At 48.4% G+C, this 6468-nt stretch overlaps 1 protein-coding gene across 1 annotated transcript in view; it reads right to left on the reverse strand.

The window, feature by feature from the left end:
* Mideas (mitotic deacetylase associated SANT domain protein) overlaps window positions 1-2652 on the reverse strand; it is a 74912-nt gene extending 72260 nt beyond the window's left edge. The window contains exon 1 of the mRNA XM_048362980.1: window positions 2533-2652. The gene's annotated coding sequence lies outside the window, so the exon portion shown is untranslated. The remainder of the gene's footprint in view (window positions 1-2532) is intronic.
* Between the last annotated feature and the right edge of the window lie 3816 nt (window positions 2653-6468).

The following is a 6468-nucleotide window of genomic DNA, read 5'->3' on the forward strand; positions in this document are numbered from 1 at the left end:
ATTCAAAGCCAGCTGGGGCAGACAAATCTGAGAGGTTCATCTCCAACTAGCCAGCAAAAAGCCAGAAGTGGAAACATGTATGGTTCAAGTGGACAGACTACCAGCCTTGATCAAAAAAAGCAAAGTAAGAAGAACTCAGGCTCTGAGTTCAAGCCCCAGTACTGACACCCCAAAACAGAAAAAAGATAGAGCATGTTTTCCCTAGAACACAATTAAGGAATTAAAAGTGACCTAAATTCCTGCAGCTGACACTTCAAGGCTCAGCATCTAGCTGGCCTACACAGACAGACATACGTGATCTGACCAGCTACCATTTGCAATGCTGCAAATTCAAACAGCCTTTCCATTTAGAGAGGTTGATTGCCATCTCCTACCTCTTTCCTACTGGCATCATCTCACATTTTCTCTGGACAACAAGTTCCTGGCACAGTTCTTTGGGGCTGCCTAAAGTAGAAAGTTGGGGAGGGGGGGTCCTGGCCTACTGAGTCAAGTCCAGCTCTCAATCTTTTGGCAAGTTATCAAAGGTTCAGGGAGAAGCAAGGAACCAAACCACCTAGGTAAGGTTAAAGGGCAAAAAAAAAAAGACCTCAGAGGCTGCAGGCCCAGATCCGTCCTGGGTATTTGCAATGCAAATCTGCATTTTGTTGGAGGCCAACTCTACCAAGGTCTGGCACAATAGCCTGTGTATAAACATCCCCACCAACAATGCCTGACTGTGCAGTCAGGCTGTAATTACAGGCTGGCAGGAAGCTGCTGCTAGGAACTGCACCATTCAACCCCTAAACATCCCATCGAGGAGTCTCCTCCAGCCTCCACAGCTCCAAAGCACATTCCTGCACACAAGCCCCGGGGCCCCTCGGCCACTACAGTTGCACACTCAAAGCAGAAGTCCACATGGCCATGTGCTCTGCCCGCCAAGACCCAAGTCACTTCTCAGAGATGTCATAAACGACTCAGCTGTTCTTTTTAAAAAGCCCTGCGCCATGAGGCTACCGAGGGCGGTGGCTGGAACCACCATCAAAGTTTCCAGGCACATTCCTGCAGCCCCAGCAGTTTTAGAGAACAGAAAAGACCAGGGTGCCACTGCGTTCCCCCCCTCCCCCGGAAGCGGCTTTCTGGGTCTTACAGAGAAAACATACATAGGGGCTTGGGCGCGCTGACAGTTTTTATGGATAAAGGGCATAGGATTCCTCTCGAGTGGGGGACGTGGTCGGGGAGAGGAGAGAGAATGGGGGGGGGGGGATCGGAAGCGATTTGGGTTTTGCTTTCTGAAAATCCATAAGGTTCCCCCCCCCCCCTTAATTTCGGTGCTACTCCACTCTTCCTCACTGGAGGGCCGAACAAATAAAAGAGGGGGAAAGTTCCTTTAACTTCCTTCCAGCACGCGAGTGGAGGGCTGCAAAGAGGAAGAGCACGTTTCCCACTGGGGAGGAGGGGCCGAGGCCCGGCAGAGCGCAGCCTGCAGGGATCGGGGCGCGGGGCCCAGATCTAGGCCCAGGAGACCCCCTTCCCCCGCACCCCTCTCCTCGCAAACAGCGTCCGGAGCCAGCTTGGCTGCAGCGCAGGCGGTGTTAAGAACCGCCGCAAAGCAACGACGAACGGGACGCAGCCCGGCGACGCCGCGTCTCGCATCCGGCCACTCTGCAGCGCACCCCGGACCCAGGCGCCCGGCTCGCCATGTCCCCGCCCGCGCGGCCAAGCCCGAGCCCCGAGCCCCGGAGCATTTTCCGAGCTCCACGTCGGCGCCCTCGCGGCGGAAAGGGACGCGGAGCCCATTGCTCACCTCGTCGCTGGATCCTGGAGGCCGCCTGCGAGGGGCCGGGGCGCAAGGGGAGAGCGGCCCCGCAGACCCAAACTTTGTTGCTCACGGGACGGCGCAATCGTCCACTTCCTCGCGGAGCAGGCGGCGCAGCCGAGGCTGTGACCCGGCAGCTAGCGCGGCGGCGCGCGGAGCCCCGTAGCCTCCCGGCCCGCCGGCCCGCCTGCCTGCACCCCCGCCGGGCACCGCAGCCGCCCACGGCCCCGCCCGAGCCCCAGGCCCCGTGCGCTTCGGGCCCTGCGCCCTGGGACGCCCGTGGGGGGGGGGGGACGCGCAGCCCTGCGACCCCCGCCCCGGCCTCAGAGCTCTGCCTCTGGGCAAGCCTCGCTCCCGCTGCAATTCCAAAGTGCGATGGGGGGGCGCCACGCCGAGGGGCCCTGCTCTCAGGCTGCTCTAGAAGGTGGTGCAGGACCCCAGAAAGCTGGGTAAACGCCCCCCCACCCTACCCCACCCCCTCTCGCGCGCGCACACGCGCACACACACACACACACACACACACACACCACCCCACACAAAGGGACAAGCGAGGGGAAAGACAAACGTTTTCAGTTTTGCTTTTTGGGATTTTTTTAAAACCCCATTAGAAAGCAATACATTTTGTGCTTCCCCCACATAAAGATCAAGCTATGCTTTCATTTGTCCCTACATTTCCCTAAAAGGTCCGCGCTGTCGGCCGGCCGGTCACTTTCAGGAGGTGTGCGCGCGCGCAGTACCTTTCCAGTGTGTTGTCACAGGCTGTGGACCCGCTTTCGTCCTCCCCTGCGGATTTCCACCTCTTCCTTTGCACTTAAATCTCAAAATGTCTCTTTGAGGCCTGATGGATGGGGGAGGAGGGGGCGGTCTATCACTGGCCAAAAGTGACCTAAAAGCTCAGATAGAGTCCTGAGAACAGGAGCTTCAGGTAACAGTGATTTTGAAATTTACATTGCCCAGAATAAATTTGTTCACCTATAATAATAATAATAATAATAATAAGCTATAATAGAAAGCCACCTTTTGAGTTTCTGGTAAGTAGCAACAAAATAGTTAAAAAGCTGTGTCAAGAATTTTTAATCCTTTTCAGCTGAGGAGAAGGTAGAGTTAGCCTTGACTGGTTTACAAAAAAGCAAAGAGCCTGATCACAGTGGAGGGTTTTCCTAACAGGAACATCAGCCTTACTGTAGCTTGCCCTGGAAAACAGAGACCACTATAAGGCTGTTGAAAAGCCTCAGTTAAGTCTGAACAATTTTCTTCCCCCTCAACACCCCCCCCCAACACTACTCCTAGCAAATCCTGGCCCAATTAAGACTTCCCTATGCTTCTTTTTCTAAAAAGCACAAAAGATCGTAAATATAAGTGATATTTTTGTGTAGAAAAGTGATGGAAAATGACATCTGGGGAACAATCCCCAGGTCTGCTTAAAAAAAAAAAAGCCTCCAGAAAAGCCACAGATCCATCCACTCAAATATTGGGTAAGTATAGATCCTAGCTCTCCTAGCAACATGAAATCCTTCAAGTTACAGCTATGGATACACTAGCTCTGATTTCTATGGAGACATTTAATGGTACATTATAAATACATAATGCACAATCTAAGAAAAATAATATTGCTTTAAGAATAAGTGCATCCATTAGACTTAATGATTATAATTCTCTAAAATTTTCATTACATCATGCTGTGGTAAAGGGGGTAGATGGTGGTGGGGTTGCACATTTCAATTTTGGAATTGAAGTAATTGGATGTAAATCCTTAGGTGCCTTTTGCTTAAGGCAACCAAAGAGAAGAGAGGTGTCAGCCTGGCTTCTAAAGACAACATGTGATACTTCATATTTGCTAAAACAAGAGTAGACTATTTCTTTGTTCTGTATTGTGATTCCAAATTCTCAGTAGCAATTTCATGAATATTCAGTATTTCTGCATGCCCAGGAGTAATTAGCAGATAGTGTAAATGTGTGAAGCCTCAACACTTACATATGCACATACATAACTCTTTCTCTCCGCACTGGGTGGCATTTGCTTAAGTTCTAGGGCACTGTGCGGAGGATGTGGTAGACACACTCTAGATCATGCGCCCTGCCAATGATCTCTGCCTCCTTGCCTAATCTCTGCTTAAGTGTAGGCTGGACCCATTGACTCAGTTCTAACAAATAGCTAAGTGATGTGATGTCATTTCTTTTGTGTGTGTGTGTGTGTGTGTGTGTGTGTGTGTATGTGTGTGTGTGTTGGTACTGGAGTTTAAACTCAGGAACTTGTGCTCTTGCTTGGCTTTTTCTTCTTTTTTATTTATTTATTTATTTATTTTTAAATTTCTAGTCCTGGGGCTTGGACTCAGGGCCTGAGCACTATCCCTGGCTTCTCCTGGCTTCTTTTTGTTCAAGGCTAACATTCTACCACTTGAGCCACAGAGCCACTTCTGGCTTTTTCTGTGTATGTGGGGCTGAGGAATTGAACCCAAAGCTTCATGCATGGTAGGTGAGCACTCTACCCGCTAAGCCACATTCCCAGCCCTGGCTTTTTCCTCTTAAGGCTGGTGCTCTACCACTTGAACCAGGCCCCTACCTCCAGTGGTGATGTCACTTCTGAGATTAGGTTATAAAAGAAAACTATGGCTTACATTTTTAGTGTCTGTCTTTCACTTTATCTTGGACTGCTCACTATGAGCCACCTGGCATATCCCAAGACTGCCTGTGGAGAGGGAGTGAAGCTGCCAACAACCAACTGCATGAGCTTGGAAAATGATGCCACCCCTATCCCCTGCTAAACAAGTTTTCCAATGCTATCTGCAATTCCACCAGCTGCTTGATTACAACCTCACAGCACCTAAGCTACCTGGGTTCCTGACCCACAGAGACAGTACATTCACAAATGTTTGGTGTCTCAAAGTGCTATGTTTCTAAAATGTATGTGTGTCCTGTGAACAAGGGACTTTGTGCAGTTTAGACAAGACTACAAGTAACTTCTCCAGTCCAAATTGCTATGTTTTGAGGTCATTTGTCACACAGCCATAGATAACTAATATAGAGGCCCACAGAGCAGTCAATGGGCACCCAGTAACAACCCCCACAAGGCTTTCCTAATCCTTCCTCTGGAAAGCAAAAGGTGAAGAAAAAGTAAGAGAGTTAGAACCAGATTTAAAGTGTAATACTTAAGTCCTAGCCCTCATTCCCTTTGCAGAACAAAGGTTATCCTTCCATTTAAACTAGGTCAAAGGGTGTGGACTACTGCTCAGTTGCAGGTAGCTTTGGTATTGGGTGTCACCTACCTGACAGCAGATGTCTTTGTGTCATGGGAACTGACTTCTACTCAATCCAGGCACCCTCTTCCTCCTCCTTGGGGCATCTGCTCTGATCCCTGAGGTCTTGGCACAGCCAGGGATCATTAAATTGAGCTTTGATTCTAGAGGATGAAAGAAGGGGCTTTCAACACTGGCAGCCAAAAGGGGTAGGTGACCTGAAGGAGTGGCCTAAAAACCAGAAAGAGTTGAGATCCTCCTGCAAGAGCAAATCACGGTCTCTCTGATAAGTATCATCTCTGTACTGCTGCAGGGCTGAGAACAGGCTGTCAGTGTGATGTCTTTTAGTATCACTTCCTCTGTGGCTGGAGTCAATTATTTTACTCTTAAGGTTAAAAAAAAAAGTTTTAAAAAGCTAGAGAGGCATCATTCTCTTCCACCCTGACGAGGACAGGCTTCTGCTTCTGACTACCCCCATCCCCTCCCCTCAACCAGCCTTGCAGTAAAACTGGCAGTTGTACAGGTCATTTCTGTTTTCCCCTCCAGGGGATACCAGGCTCTGATTTTTTTCTTCTTGTGCAGTGGCCGCAGCTGCTGTGTTGCTATGCTGTCATCTGGTTGCTATGACTCGTGAGATTGTGAATGTGCCAGAACGTGAATCTATTAATTTCCCAGGAACTGGGCTCAGCACATATATTCCTTGTTAGGTCATTTGCTTTGCTAACCTAAACCACATCCAGTGTTCAGCAGTAGGCATGTTTCCTAGAGTCTGGCTTTGCAAAAACTCCAAATGCCCCACATTTCAAGTTTGTACACTTTTTACACAATTAAATTATTGTGGAGGATGTAATTTAGGGTAGGGATACAAATAGGTAGGTTCATGGAGGGAACAAACCAAGGGTGAAGAACTGGTTAATGTCTCTGGTTCTTGATAGGCATTTAGATACTGTCTGCAAGAGGGGTATGTACTAGCATCTACAGGAATTCCTTCTGAGCCCTACTTGTTCACTGTCAAGTTCTGAGCTCTCCCATACCAGGCTAGGTATATGTGCTACACTATTTTTTTCTGTTGTGTCAAGCACAGGCATTTTTTCATCCAGCATTTTCATATATAATATATATATAATATATATATATATATATATATATTATAATTATATATATTTGTTTTTTGAGTTGTGGGGCTTGAACTCAGGGCCTAGGCACTGTCCTTGGCTTTTTCACTCAAGACTAACATTCTACCACTTTGAACCACAAGCACCACTTCTGATTTTCTAGTGTTTAATAAGAGATAAGAGTCTCATAGACTTTCCTGCCAGGCTAGCTTTAAACCATGATCCTCAGATCTCAGCCTCCTGAGCAGCTAGAATTACTTACACACATGAGCAACCAGCACTCGGACTCATATTTTATTTATGTTTTATTTATTTATATATT

Source organism: Perognathus longimembris, chromosome 14 (genome assembly GCF_023159225.1).
Source record: "Perognathus longimembris pacificus isolate PPM17 chromosome 14, ASM2315922v1, whole genome shotgun sequence".
In the NCBI taxonomy this organism is placed as follows: Eukaryota; Metazoa; Chordata; class Mammalia; order Rodentia; family Heteromyidae; genus Perognathus; species Perognathus longimembris.